Source organism: Pelobates fuscus, chromosome 5, assembly GCF_036172605.1.
Source record: "Pelobates fuscus isolate aPelFus1 chromosome 5, aPelFus1.pri, whole genome shotgun sequence".
Classification (NCBI taxonomy): Eukaryota; Metazoa; Chordata; class Amphibia; order Anura; family Pelobatidae; genus Pelobates; species Pelobates fuscus.
In genome coordinates this window covers 326,394,537-326,410,694 of record NC_086321.1, presented here as the reverse complement: position 1 = coordinate 326,410,694, position 16,158 = coordinate 326,394,537, and the positions used below count along the sequence as shown (strand labels likewise).

Sequence of the window (16,158 nt, the reverse complement as noted above, 5' to 3'; positions counted from 1 at the left end):
CTCTTCTTCTTACTCCCCCTCCCCTCTTCTTCTTACTCCCCTCCCCTCTTCTTCTTCTTACTCCCCCACCCCTCTTCTTCTTACTCCCCCACCCCTCCTCTTCTTACTCCCCCACCCCTCTTCTTCTTACTCCCCCACCCCTCTTCTTCTTACTCCCCCCTCCCCTCTTCTTCTTACTCCCCCTCCCCTCTTCTTCTTACTCCCCCATCCCCTCTTCTTCTTACTCTCCCTCCCCTCTTCTTCTTACTCCCCCCCTCCCCTCTTCTTCTTACTCCCCCTCACCCCTCTTCTTCTTACTCCCCCTCACCCCTCTTCTTCTTACTCCCTCTCCTCTTCTTGTTACTCCTCCTGCCCCCTCTTCTTCTTACTCCCCCTCCTCTTCTTGTTACTCCTCCTCCCCCTCTTCTTCTTAATCCCCCTCCCCTCTTCTTCTTACTCCCCTCCCATTTTCTTCTTACTCCCCACTCCCCTCTTCTTCTTACTCTCACCTCCCCCTGTTTTCTTCTTACTCTCACCTCCCCCTGTTTTCTTCTTACTCCCCTGCCCCCCATTCTTCTTACTCCCCCCTCCCCTGCCCCAGTTCTTCTTGCTCCTTACCTCCCCTGTAGCGTGGCCGAGCTCCTCTCCGGTCCGCAGTACAGGAGTTTCTGTTTCCTGTACCCAGCCGGACTGACAGGAAGTGCACACTGAGTGTGCACTTCCTATCAGTCCGGCCGGGTCGCAGACCGAAGAGGAGCTCGGCCACGCTACAGAGAAGGGGAGGTGAGGCAGTGCGGCAGGCGGCTGCAGCATTTAAAGGGCTGGCGATGGGGGCGCAGGGCGCCCCCTCTTATATGGCGCCCTAGGCGGCTGCCTAGTTCGCCTTATAGGAAGCGCCGGCCCTGGGTCCCAAGATATTGGGATTTTTGTAAAGCAGTCCCAGAGGCCCAGGCTCTCCAAGATGGCACCTGATGAGGCCTATTCCTTATCCTCATCAGAGGTGTACAGTCTGCCTGCAGAACCATCAGCCTCCTCGCAGGCACTTGTGACCCTGCCTAGATGCAAGTAGATAACATCCCTTCAGCCCTGTAGCAGGATATCAGAGCCTTAATTCGAGAAGACATTGCAATGGTCATGGAGAAGGTATTTGCATTAACCAAATATAGCAGCTGTGGAGCATTTGGGTGGTGCAAACGACAAGCAAAATAGCCGTTTTCTACCTACAGAAATAGTATGCAGAATTGTCTGAACGACTGGCCAGTGTGGAGAAAGGGCAAAAGCTCAGAGGGATCCCTGTGACTACGCTTAATGAGGAGCTTCCTCATTAACTGAGGTGTTTCCTTTCTACTATGCTGACACAGAGACAAGCTAAGCAAACAGCGATAGACACCTGCTATCAACTTCCTAAAGCCAAGAGGTCCCAAGGGACGTCCCAAGGGATCTATTGCTCCTCTATGTACAGTAGTCAGACAGGGGTGCCCTTATTGTGGTCACCAGTTCTCCATTGATGGATCCCAGCTTACTTTTTACAGGGACTTCTCCTGACATAATACAATATGGAGACAATCACTACAAAGAGTCACTAACCTTCTCAGGGACATTTGTAATTTGGAGCGATATCATTGTGACGAAACCAATCTCGCCACATTGTATTGGAGGAGCCTGGTTGCCCGCCTGCTGCCTTTGGACTATGGCCCTGGGAGATTGGGCCCTTTACAAACAGTGTTCGGCCCTTTTATTACTATGGGAGAAGAATTGACACTTTTTATAGGGCACTTCGGATGCAGCCGAAGTGCCGAAGTTACCGAGTGCCGGAGTTTCCGAAGTTGTCGAAGTCGTCAAAGTGACCGGCATCGGACAAAGGACCACGTGGCGGCGGCCATTTTAACTCGAACACCGCCGACCCATACCCTCGACTTCACTTCGACACTTCGACTAAAGTCGAAGTACTGGCCATACTTCGAACGGGACTTAGCCGTTTTTATGCTAGAAAGTGACCGACCGCACAGCCCAAATCCATGGAACTGTTTTGGGCAAGAAAAGGTGCTTGCGGTCGGTCATAAAAGGACTTCCGTGTAACTTTTTATTTACTGGAGGGATTGGTATGATTTTTGAGAGTGGTTATGTTTAAAGTATGCTGAGTCTGAATATGTGATTGTTATGTGGATACGATGTATGGTTGTAAAGTTATGAAAGTTATGTAAAAGTATATTTTGAACTGTACACATAATGTTAGAAACACCTTTTCTCCCCTGGAGGACCAGTGTCCTTGCTCCCTATCCGGTCTGCACCTCCACTGGGTGCAGAGCTGCAGACTATGTGATATGAGTCTTGCGATCTTCAGAAGATAGAGTGTTGCTGTGGTAACCGAGACAATTCATAGTGTGCAGCTCTGTACCTGGCAAAGCTGCAGACTGAAGGCTGGGCTCGCTTTCAGGGCAGACTGGAGGGGCCTCGCACCTGGCAGCATACAGGGCTTACATGGACCGAGGACCCAACAAGTCAGTGTGCCCTAAGACGATTTTTTTTTAAGATCCTCCACAGGGGTCTACAAATGGAGCAGAGATGCCCCTTACCTGAACCGTGGGGAGGTCCCTCCTGTTAAAATTTAGATTTTAGGTTTTCATCTGTCGATTTTTTTTTTCCTTTTGCCACTGGCTTTGTAAGCTCTTTGATTCTTTGATATAATCTATTTTGCTTCCCTTCCCCCAATATGTGTCTTTAAGCAATTTTAGTACAATTAATATTTCATGCCCGCACATTATCTTAGCTGACGGTGTTCTCCATTCATATTAAGTATATTTGAAGAGCTGAATGTTCCTATGTTTATATAAAAATAGGGTCAAATCTTCTCAAGCGTAGCTTTAACCATTATAACGCTGTACTTGTATGCTACAAATTACTAGGGATTATTGTATTTATTTTGACTAGCAAAATCAATAAATAATTTAATAGGCAGAGATTTAAGCAGTTAGACTACAGAGGCATGATCTATACACTGCTTTATTAAGTAAAAGTTATTTTGGTGACTATAGTGTCATTTTAAGGAAATGGTAGGGATCTAATGTAGGATAGATCTCTTGTAAGGTGTAAAGGTTATAATATAGACTGTTAATATTAACCAATTATTAGACATCTGCTTTAGATATAAGGTAAACACTTTTACATGCAAACATAATCAATAATCAAACTAAGAGGTGCTGAGTGGGGAAATAAAATTGATAGTTTTGTGGTTAGTGATAAGAATTGTGTAGGAGGCTAACTAGTAATCTAAATGACTAGTTTGTACAAAGCAATGTTAAAAACGCTACAAATGCAAATTACTACAGTTGGTAATAAAGATACATGATTGGTATTCCTTCTCAACCAGTTTACTGGTTACTTTAGCTAAAAGTAGTCTGAGTTGTGTCACCAATTTTAAATGTCTGCCATATTGGAATTTTGAGACAACCAATACCACCTGGAAATTACTGGATTCTTCAACAAAACAAATCATTAGTCTGTATCAATAAAAAATACTTAAGATATATTAAATGGCTTTCCAAATTGTGTGGATGGTTAAGACCATAACTATAAGTCTAGCTGTCTTGAAAATCACATTGTATGTTTTGAACAGGCCATCAATCAAACTTTTATCCTGAGAGAACCTTTGGAAATTTTCAGTAAGAAGAAATCATAGGTGTGCCTTTTGTATGGCTTCTAGGTGTAAAATATTCAACATAGTGAAGTAACTCGAGGCTTAAATGGTGACCTTTACATAAGAGAGAATTTGACAGGACAACTTTGCGAGAAACATCTTGTCACTTGGGGTTGACCATAAATCTAAGCATCTAATAGATTATAACAAAAAGTGTTTAGAAAACAACATATTCCCGAGTTCTGTGTGTCAAAAACATTTGTATTAAAGGAAGCTTGTATAAATGTGAACCCCTAGTATGTAATGTCTTAATATGTGATCAGCTGAATCTTGTATGAGAGTACTACGGAGTTAATCCACACAAAAATAATTAAAACTAGGCATTAGTTTTTTTTAGACTGCCCTACACCGATCACTGTTCAAATACTCTTCTAGCTGCAGTGCCCTGCAAAAGCAAAGTGCGGCGCATAGATATGAATATAATTAACAAATATAATCTATGAGGAGCATTGAACTGGACCATCATAATAACAATCTTTATTATTATTATTATTATTATGATATTTATAGAGCGCCATCAAATTCTGCAGCGCTTTACAATGGGTGGACGAACAGACATGTAGTTGTAACCAGACAAGTTGGACACACAGGAACAGAGGGGTTGAGGGCCCTGCTCAATGAGCTTACATGCTAGAGGGAGTGGGGTAAAATTACTCAAAAAGGTAAGGATAGTATTAGACTAGTGACAGTTGCAGAAGAGGAATCAGTTGGGAGCTATTAACAGTTTAATTGATACGCTTTTATGAAGAAGTGGGTTTTTAACGGTTTTTGGAGGAGTGGAGACTGGGTGAGCATCTAACGGAGGAGGGAAGCGAGTTCCACAGGAACGGTGCAGCCCTCGAGAAATCTTGAAGGCGAGCATCAGAGGTGGGAGTACGGACAGAAGATAGACATAAGTCTTCAGCAGATCGTAAGGGCCTAAACGGGACATACTTGTGTATAAGGGAGGATAGATAGGTGGGAGCAGCATTATGTAGAGATTTAAAAGCAAGAACCAGAATTTAAAATTGAGCTCTATATTTTATAAGAAGCCAATGTAGGGACTGACAGAAGGGTGAGGCATGGGAGGTGCGGGCGGACAGGAAGATGAGCCTCGCCGCCGCATTCATTATGGACTGTAACGGCGCAAGTTGGGAGCACGTAAGACCACTGAGAAGAGGATTACAGTAGTCAAGGCGAGAAAGAACAGTGGAATGGACCAACACCTTAGTCGCATCTGGCGTTAAGTAGGGGCGGATGCGCGCAATGTTTTTGAGATGGAAATGACAGGATTTGGCGATAGATTGAACATGAGGCTTGAAGGAGAGGTCGGAGTCAAAGAGAACACTTAGGCAGCAAGCCTGCATGGTGGAGCTGATGGTAGCACCGTTGACTTGGAGGGAGACAGACACAGGAGTAACAACACTTGAGGGAGGAAATACCAGAATTTCAGTTTTGGTTAAGTTTAGTTTAAGGAAGTTGGCAGCCATCCAGTTAGAAACAGCAGAGAGGCAGTCAGAGACACTAGTCAAGAGGGACGGGGATAGATCAGGAGAGGACAGGTAGATTTGTGTGTCATCTGCATAGAAATGATATTGGAAGGCAAAGGAGCTAATGAGTTTACCAAGGGAGGCAGTATAGATGGAGAACAGTAGGGGACCAAGGACTGAACCTTGGGGGACACCAACAGAGAGGAGTTGGAGAGAAGAACAGAGAAAGAAACACTGAAAGAGCGCTGGGAGAGGTAGGAGGAGCACCAGGAGAGAGCAATATCTTGTAGACCGATATTGCGGAGGATGAGAAGAAGCTGTTGATGATCAACAGTGTCAAAAGCCGCGGAAACCAGACTGAAGCGGGTCTAGCAGAGAGTTGGACTCGAGGAAGTCTGTCAATCTCGCATACACAATTCTTTCAAGGATCTTGGATGCAAAAGGCAGTAGCGAGAAAGGACGATAGTTGGATGGGGAGTTAGGGTCCAGATTGGGCTTCTTTAGAATTGGGGTTACAGTTGCATGTTTGAAGGGCAATGGAAATATACCAGAGGAGAGAGAGAGATTGAGAATTTTAGTGAGAGGTGGAGAAAGAGAAGAAGACAGAGTACGGATGAGATGCAAGGGAATTGGACCTAGGGAGCAGGTGGTGGGGCGGGAGGACTGGAGCAGAGCAGAAACCTCTTCCAATGTAGCGGGTGTGAATGAACATAGAACAGCAGAGGGAGTGAAGTTAGGGGAAGTATTGTAAGGGGAAGAAGAAAGATGAGAGATCTCTTCTCTGATTGTAGAGATCTTGTCAGTGAAGTGAGTTGCAAAGTCTGAGGCGGTCAAGTTAGTAGGTGGTGGAGGAACAGCAGGGCGAAGAAGAGAGTTAAATGTGTGAAATAGTAGTTTGGGTTCGCGGGAGAGTGTGGTTATGAGGGTATTGAAGTAATTAACTTTTGCAGAGGAAAGAGCCAAGCTGTATGAGCTCAGCATACATTTATAGTGGAGAAAGTCAGATGCACAGTGAGACTTTCTCCAACAGCGTTCAGCAGTTCTGGAGCATTTTTGGAGGTATTGAGTGAGCTTGGTGTGACAGGGTTGTTGTTGGGGGGCCTGCGGCGTTTAAATGTACAAGGTGCCATGATGTCTAGTTGAGAGGAGAGGGTGGAATTTTAGAAGGAGGTTGCAGAACTAGGACAGGTGAGGTTTGAGATAGGTAAAAGGAGAGTTTGGAGATTAGTGGAGAAATGCTCTAGGTCAAGACATTGGAGGTTTCTGTGAGAGTGATGTTCATAATGGATTGTTGCATGAAAATATATGCCTTTATTAAACTGTGCAAAAATATTTCCAAAGCTCTAAAAATGTATATTGCATTACAAAGAAAAAATAAGGATTTGCACTAAATCAGTATAGAAAAATAAATAAAATAATTTTTAAGGTGGGATACCACTCCGCTCACCAATCTTCACAGCAGGCGCCCATCGAGGAAGCTTCAATCCTTGATACATGAAGAGAAAAGAGTATCCATACCAAAACCACCAAAACAAGTGCTTACCATGTAAGAGATAGAAAAGGTTTATTAGTTTATAGAACTATGATTAAGGACCCCTAGGTACGAAAAGCATAAGGAGTTTGGTTGATTCTTAATTTTTTCCTCCTGTGGTGGGGGGATTGCATTGCCACAATAAACATTTTCTATCTCATATATGGTGAGTGCTTTTTTTTTGGTATTTGTTTTGTACGGACATTTCTTTCTCTACGTGAAGGTTGTATGACCTCTGAAGAGAAGGGAACGTTATTATGCTGACCTCCACTAATATATGGTGGAGAGATTGACTGAAGCTTTAAAACCATTGATTTCCATTCAAAGCTCTCAATAAATGAGCAGTTAGGATGTGATCAGAACATGTAAAATCTACCATTGTTTTTATGTTTTAGTTGGCTTTTGATAATTTATGGTTCTTTGTCCAGCTCTTTACCATGAGTGAGTATTTTTTATGGGGTTACTATAATAAATGCAGACCTTTTAAGAAAAGCTTTACTGCACCACAGATCTATTTATTTTCTATTTGGAGACTTAAAGAAGAACCTGTCAGCATTGTATTCACATGAAAATTCTTTATAGGGTACATTATAAAGAGCTTTAACATGAATCTTAAATGAGGGAGTGTGAGAGATCCTTCTGTTTCCAACTCAGTGGGGAACATTTACATACTACACTGTGATTATGTATTTGTCGTGTCTTTTAGGTTTTGTACCCATCATCATCAGTGCATTTCTTAGCTAAGTATTGTATTTCGAACAATGATTTCTGATAGAGCTCATTGTAATACAACGTCATTACCATTATATCAGGAAATCCAGGCGGAAAATAAATAAAACTTGAGAATGTTAGTGTTTGCAAAGTACAGCCAAAGCAAGCTTAAAGAAGAACTCTCATTTCTTATTTTACAATAATCTAAAAATGAACTCAAAGGGTTACTCCAATACCATAACAACCTGAATGATATGAAATGGTCATGGTGATTGTAGCCAATAAGACGTGTTTCAGTAAGTACCAAGCTTTGCACATACTCCTGTATTTAGGGTAGCTGCTGGAGGTGTAACTCCACCTATGGAAACGTCATTAGTCAACCTGGAACATGAGTTCTTGGCTGGCTAATGCATACATCCCACCATCGGCAGTCCTAGAATCAGGGGAGTAAAGTGGGAAGGCCAATGATGTGTTTGTGTAATCAGCTCTGCCCAAAACGAGGAGGACCTGCATGAGTGCTAGTGCTCCCTGCAAGGTCTTAGTGACCTGAACATAGCAATCTTATGCTTGTTAGGAATAGTTACCGGGGTACCGATGAGTATGAATGGCGGGACAGGTCTTGAAAATCAGGACTGTGCTGCCGAAATCGGGACTGTTGGGAGGCATGCTAATGTAAATTACATGCATATTTCAGCCGATGCTCTCAGCCAAAGAATGACTAATGGCAACAGAGGGGGCTCATGGTCTGGCTATGTTCAGGTAAGAGGGCAAACCATAGCAACAGTGCCAGGATTTTCCTAACATGGGGAACAGTGCCAGGATATTCCTAACATCATACAACATCAGTACAGTGGGGCTGTAGTGGTAATGATGCTTGGAGAAACGCTTTGAATTTATCTACAGTTCAAGCTAAAATTATTTTTAAAATCCAGTAGAGTCTATTTCATTTTCATACTCCCTGCAAAGTTTGCATACTGTCCTATGCAAACGAGTTAACTCTTGCTGTGTATATGGCCCTGCTGGAGGAAATGCCAGGTGTGCATGCATGCGTACTGCATTTTTGTCCGATAGATACCCAAACGCACACATGTGCACCCCTGTGCATCGTGGGATGGCAATTTTACCACAATGCAAAGGGCAGCGGAGGTAAGAAAGTTTTTTTTTTTTTTTTTACCTTTAATGCTCTGGTCACCCCAGTAAAGTAATTATCACTTACTGGGGTAAAGAATCAAGGAAATGTCACTTCTCTGGAAGTGACCTTTGTGTCAATAACAGTACAATTTAAAAGGCAATATTAGGAATTCCCGGTTAGTGATGTTGAGGAATAGAATGTATTGAGTAACAGTACTACTTGTGTTTAAATTATAATTGGTATGTACAGAATGGATGTGGAATATCCGGATTTAAAACCACAGAGGGTTAGGTGTATTGTATTGTTTATGAATGCTAATAGACGTAGAACACTGAACTGAAAACGTAAGAGTGCAACTTTTATTTTGCTTTGTTGTGTGATTTTCTTAATTAAATTTTTTTTTAAATGTATTACTCTATGCCAGTTTTCCTTATCATGTTGTTACATGCATACGGTCTGTTACAGGGAGGAAAACAGAAGGTGTTTTTGGAATGACTTGAGTAAACACCTCAAACCTGCTAATCTGCCTGTAACTGCAACAAAAGGCAATGCTGCCAAGCGTACTAACCTGTATGTCTTACTTTATCATTAGTGTGCGTCTCACTATGAACTGCTAATGCTTATCCACAAGGTCCCAATTCCCATAGACGTAGATATTAATTGCTCACAGTGTGCGAGCTACAGCTATTTCATCATTTTTGCTGAATTGTTTATGAGTGAATCAAGGATTACCAACAGAACTGTTATGAGCTAACCTTGACAATTTATAGAAAGATAGATGGAGAGATAGATGGAGAGATAGATGGAGAGATAGATGGAGAGAGAGAGAGATAAGAGCGATAGATAGATAGGTAGATAGGTAAATAGAGATATGGAGAGATAGATAGATAGATAGATAGAGAGACAGATGACTCACAAATAACGGTGTTTACTGGTCGACTAACACATTTATAACATAATAATCTAGACCGAAAAAAGTCTTGAGTTTATCAAGTTATATCTTCTAGCCATCTGTTTCTGCACTTGATACAAAAGCAGGTGAAAAAACTAATTTGAAGCGAGTTATCATTCAGCCACAAACTAAGATAAAAAATTCTTGCTTCCAAAATGGCAATCAAATATCTCCTTGGATCAACGAGCTGTTAGCCTACATATTAAACAATATATCCTTGAATACTCGGTTTAGAAAAACAAAACAAAAAGCAGCCTGAATTTCTTTTCTTTTTTAATTCTCTACAGAACTTGATAAAAAAAGAACTTTCCAGTCTGTGCCCAGGTGTTTAAGGGGGGAGGGAGGGAGGGAAAGGGGGCAAGAAACACCTTCTGTGTTGAGATTAAAATAAACAGACATAGGATGGTTGGGATATGGTCAGATATTCTGCAATTTACTAAAATTTTCAGACACCATAGGCTGCCCTCCTATAATGCTTGGTAATTATTTGGGGGGAATATACGGATTGGTTTTTGTTTTGTTTTTAACTGAATGTTGATGTAGCTGTTTTCAATTGACACCTATGCTGACATGTTTGTTTATACCAACAAAAAGTGTTGTGATCAAAAACATGTATACGTGGCGTCTATATAAATACAGATAGTGTTATGCTGCAATCATCTGCTGTAGGCATATATGCCAAAAAGGAATACATTTAAGCCAGCAACCAATGGCCCGATGCCAGTTTAAATGTATTCCTGGCCGGTGGAGTTGTCTAGTGGTGGTGCTGAAGTAGGATAGTGGTGGATGGGAAATAGGATCATGTGATGGGTCACAGGAGATGCAAAGCTGTCTGGTAAGTGATTTGTCAAATACCCCAAAGAAATATGTTTCAGCAAAAATAAAAACATGTATTCCTTGCCCTGAGCAGTATGCATGTTGTATAACCATATATTTAGCTACAAAAACTTTAATTCAGACAAGTACAAGTATTGTCCAGAAAAAGGGACAGAGCTATCGTCCAGGTAGAATGTAGTGATGGTATATTTCAAGATAGCATATTTTGAAGCAAATACAAGGTAAATGTCATATACATTTCATAGGGCATGTATTCCATATACTATCAGTCATTTTCAGCTAAAGCACCCATTTATCTCTTTAACTATTGGGTAGATTGCCACTAGGATGTTTCCCATATTGTGGCATGCTAGTATAACATAGCAAACCCGGTGTGGTCTCTGCAGAGTACAGTGTTATACAGGCTACAGTATCATATGTTAAACGAATATTATAGTCACCAAAACAACGTTAGCTTAATGAAGCAGTTTTTGGTGTGTAGATCATGCCCATGCAGTCTCACTGCTCAATTATCTGCCATTTAGGAGTTAAATCCCTTTGTTTATGCAGCCCTAATCACACATCCCTGCATGTGACTTACACAGCCTTCCTGTATATTTCCTGTAAAGAGTCATCTAATGTATATACTTCCTTTATTGCAAATTCTATTTTATTTAGAATTTTTCATCTCCTGCTGTTAATAGCTTGCTAGAACATGTGGGAGCCTCCTGTGTGCAATTAAAGTTCGATTTACCTAGCAGGAGACAAAAACTTTTAAAGTAAATTATATCTGATTAAAAATTAAACCATTTATGTCATTCAGGCTGTGTGAGTCACAGCCAGGGGATGTGTGGCTATGGCTGCATAAACAGAAAAAAAAAGTGATTTAACTCCTAAATGGCAGGAAACTGCAAGGACATGATCTATACATCAAAACTGCTTCATTAATCTAAACTTGTTTGGGTGACAAGAAGTGATAGGTTAGGGCTGGTGGCTTGAGTTCAGAAATTCTAAGCAGGCAGTGGTGTGATCTGGCAATACTATTTAGAAAGTCATCTGACCAATTACATAGGGATTTTTCAGATGTGTTCCCCAGTCTTCTGAATCAGTGTTTCATATCTAGTTGTGTTTGGGCTTTTATAGTAAAAAAAGGAGTCAAGGAGGCCTTTAGCTTTTACATAGTTCCGTTTCGTTACGTACGATGGAGATTCCAGATAAGTCTGATAGGCTGCCAGGAGGATGGAATGTAGGCAGTCATATTTGGTTGGCCAAGATTTTTTGGAATTTGGAAACAGATGAGATAATGTAGCCTCTCGTGGCATACCCGAACAGCATGGAATTGTTAACATAAGTAGACCATGCAACCTCTAGCGTTGCAGGAAAGGAGTCATTTGTAAGTAGATAAGAGGGGAATCAACAAGACCTAGACGGGGCCGAGGAGGGAGAGAAAGAGATAAGGAAAGGGTAATGGGAGCATGACCAGATATTATGATATTGTGTAAGTCACTCGGTCTGACCTTGGATAGAAGGGTGGGTGATAGAGATTAACAAACAGCCTATGAGCTGAGTTATGGGTGCATGAGGCATGTATACTGTCTAACCTTAGTAATCAGAGGTCTCCATGTGTCTGTAAGATGGAAGGTAGCTACATTTTAAAATAGAAAAATAAAAAATGTGCAGAAACAGAACACAATAAAAGAATTTACTGAACGGAAGGAGTGAGTAGAAATAGGTAGAAACTAGAGATCTCAGTCCCAACGTGAAGCATCATTGTTGTCATTCATGTACCTAAATTTAAATTTGCATCTTCAAGCCTGGATGCCTCAAACCGAAAAAGAAGAGAATGCCAAATATCTTGAATGGGAATATGCCAAAAATGAAGCCATACAGTAAAGCATTTCCTGAGGTAATTGTTAGTAATCGTGTCAATTGCTGCGATGTAATTTGAAACCAAGTAGAAAAAGAACATAAAAGAAAACGAAAAAATTATGCTCACTCAAAGAAATGTTGTGTAACAAACATGACTATTACTGTAATGTAACTGAAGGCAAGTAATGCAAACATAAATATATGAACAGATCAGAAAATGTGATCACCTGAGGGTTTATAGTCAATGCCAGTGTTGATTACTACCAGGAAATCTAACTCGGTTAAAGGATAAAGAAAAAAAGGGAAAAAACGTTTAACTTAAAGCAGAAGCCAGCTGGTGCATTTAACCTCATATAGAAGGCAAAAAACAAAAACAAAAAAAAGGGTTTTATACGCACTTTTAGCATATTCAATACAAAGAAAATAAAAGAAACACGTCATGCCTATGTTAGGAATCACACTAACCCACACATTGCTGTTATTAGCACCAGTGTATACTACAATTTTTTTTTCTTTTTACATTTAAAGTATACCTTTTTATGCAAAAGAATGTTTACACAAATTGCATTTTTTACATCATAATTTCTAGCCTCGTGCAAAAAAAATGACATTTCTGTTAACCAACATTTTGTCTATTGGACTCTCTTCACTATATTTGTATCAAGCACCAAGGTAGAGAAAAAAAACAAAAAAAAAATGTACTTTGGCTTTTTAATGGGGATGTAAAACACATAAATTATATGAGAAAATAAGTGAAGAAGAACCTACTCAAACAAACTTACAATCTAGCAAGATCAATGTTTTAGGTGGGGGAGAGAATAACAGGTCTGATGACTGTAACGGATAGCCTGGCACCCCGACTGGGTACCTTCCACTGACGGATGCTCCTAGTGCTCACCGACGGCTCCAAGCACTCCACCAGACGCCATAACCACTGCAGACCCCACGAACCGCCGCAGCTTGCTTGGGGTCTCGCCGTCCTCCACCCACTCTGGACCCAAGACTGGGCTTCAGCTTCCAGTGGGTGAACCTCTCCTAAATCCAGAGAGCAGGAACCAGGAACAAGAACAAGCTCTTACAAGAGCTTGCTCTGGGGAGTATTGTTATATAGCAATCCCCAGATTGTAGGCAATTCTCCAATCCCCCAAACATGAGCCAAGACTTCATGAAGGGGTAAGCAGGTCTGTTTAATGCACACAAATACAAGTTTTCAGGCCAGAGGCACACCCCCTGGACCTGGTGGTAAACTGTGACAAAAGGGACGCAAACCAATGGGAACACTAACTTACAAAATACCACTCCCACATACACAGTAAAATCGCTCCCCTCTATCCTGGAGATAATTGGCTTCAGGAAATGCAGTAAACTCAATTATCTCCAGGTACAGAAATATCTCCATTTTACACTAACAGTAAAATACATAAAAATACATAATTCCTATTATATTACACAGAACCCCCACATTTAACCTATCCCCAGATAGCTCGGATCTCAGCGCCCAATATAGGTGAACAGCGCTCAGATCCCATGATCAGAGTAAATTTGCCTTGGAGTAAAGTTTTGCAAGGGCTGATGAGAGATTGAGGAAGGACAAAGCAGCCAGTTTAAACTGGTCTTGCAGTGTCCCTGGGACAACGCCCTGCTGAAGAACAATGGGATAGGTATTAAAGGGGGAGGGGAAGAGGCACATTCTCCCATGGAATCAAAGGGGCAGAACAGTCTTTTAAAAGCCAATAAGCCCAAATTGTCTTTTTAAATGGCAATACACCCCAGGGGCCATTGTCACAGGGCAAGAGGCTGGCAAGCAGGCCTCTCCAAAAGTCAGTGGCAAAGGGTAGTTTGTCACAATGACCAAAAAAATCATTACAGACTGTAATTGGGCAAACCAATGAGTAAGAAATAAAATGGGAAAGGATAGGTAAATAAAGAAGTGACCTATTCACATCATAGTGGGACAAATGCAAACAATACTTTATCTAGGTGGAAATTACAGAATAGGGGACAGACTGGATATATATCTAGAGTATAAGTGAATCCAGTCTCAAAATAACACCAAGACAGAGAGCTTGTGGTTTGAAGTTACTGATGGTCATTGAACTGAAGGAATAGTAGCAAATTATTGGGACACTATAGTCACTAAAACAACTTTAGCTTAATAGAGCAGCTTTTGTGTGTAGTTCATGACTCTGAAGTCTCACTGCTCAATTTTATGCCATTTATGAGTTAAATTACTTTTGTTTCTGTTTATGCAGCCCTTGTCACACCTCTAATGGCTGTGACTCACACAGACTGCGTGAAAAAAAAAAAAAAAGGTTTTGCTTTCAATCAGATGTAACAAAGTGTTTATCTCCTGCTCTGTAAATTGAACTTTAATCACATACAAGAGACTCTTGCAGGGTCTAGCAACCTATTAACAGAGCAGGAGATCAGAAATTCTAAATGAAACATAATTTGCAATAAAGGAAGTGTAAACTTTAGATGACACGTTATAGGAAGTGTTTAGACGGGCTGTGCAAGTCACATACAGGCAGGTGTGACTAGGGCTGAATAAAAAAATTGATTTAACTCCTAAATGGCAGAGAATTGAGCAGTGAGACTGCAGGGGCCCTGATCTATACACCCAAACTGCTTCATTTAGCTAAAGTTATTTTGGTGAACAATAGTGTCCCTTTAATCATTGTTACATTAACTGCGGGGATTGTAGCAATAGACAAATTAACTTCACCCTCAGCATAAAATGGCTTTCAGAAGTCTGCTATGCATGCAGGTGTTAAAATCAGTTTCATTGCAGTAAATACAAAGCTTTCTTTGCTGTATCCAGGTACAGCAGCATAATGTCCAGTAAGGCCATATTCCGGAACTCTTTTCATAATTGTTTAAATCAGTCAGTATTGAAATGCACTAATCATAAATTAGTGTAAACTATGTATTTTATCAAACCATAGGAGATCAGCTTGTATAAACTATCTAGCTTAGGTAATTTATGTAGTGGCACACATGACATCGAGTGGTATTGCGATGGTGTAAGAGTATCGGACATGTTGAGGAAATTGCACCATTTTTTTTTTTTTTAAAAACAAGCATTATGAACCAGATAACAAGCCTATGTAACAGTAGGAATCTTTTAGTTGTGTGCTGGATACCCGGTGTGGTTTGACCATATGTTCTAGTATGTGTGTCTGAGTTTAGTTGTCGCATGACCTGGGCCTTCTTTTGGGGGTCGCTTGTCTTTCTGGCAAGTGCTGTAAGGGCATCCCTGTCGTGGCTATAGTCGGTACCCTTTGACTTGTGCTTATGGTTCTGTGGTGCCTGACTGAAGGCTAGCTAGGTGTGGTCGAGTGCTGCGTTGGGCAGGTCTGTGTTGGGCCCACTAGAGTTGCTGCTGTCAGTCGGTTGTTGTGTGGGTATGAGTATGCAAATGTCAGTGGGTGTGGCAGTCTGTGGGTGCCTCTTGTCGTGGGTTGCTTTGGTGGTCCATTTTGGGGCCTAGATAGTAGCGGTGTTGTGGTGGCTAATGGGTGGGTCAGTTTGGTTTGTAGTGCCCCTAGCCAAGGGGGTTGCGGGGGTTGGGGGGGAATAGTCATGGTGGGCGTGTGGCCCTATTCCTACCCTCCTGTCACCTGGTGGGGTGCACCGGGGTTGGTAATCCCGTCCAGCCTTGGGAACAACATAAGACATAACAAACTATCAAAACAAGAATAAAGTTTTGCAGGAGGAGTGCAGTCTGTCTGCTGCTCTTTGGATTTAGGACCCAGTCATGTCACAATGCCCGTGGCCGAGTGGTTCTGTGGGGTAAAGGCGACTACTGTGGCTGGGTCCCAGGTCGGTGTTGCACTCCGGTCTCTTGGCTCCTTGTCGGGGGCTGTCAGTCCCAGTGCTCGGGGTAATGTGGGTGCCTCTTCAGCCGAGGTGATCCTGTGGATAGTCCCGTTATGGCTCACTGTGAGAGCTCGTGGGGTAGGCCATTGGTATGAGATTCCCGCTTGTCTTAGTTGGCTTGTG

At 41.7% G+C, this 16,158-nt stretch overlaps 1 protein-coding gene across 5 annotated transcripts in view; it reads right to left on the bottom strand.

The window, feature by feature from the left end:
• The window catches only part of ADGRL3 (adhesion G protein-coupled receptor L3), a 437,355-nt gene that overhangs the window by 344,683 nt on the left and 76,514 nt on the right, over positions 1-16,158 (bottom strand). The window lies entirely within an intron of this gene.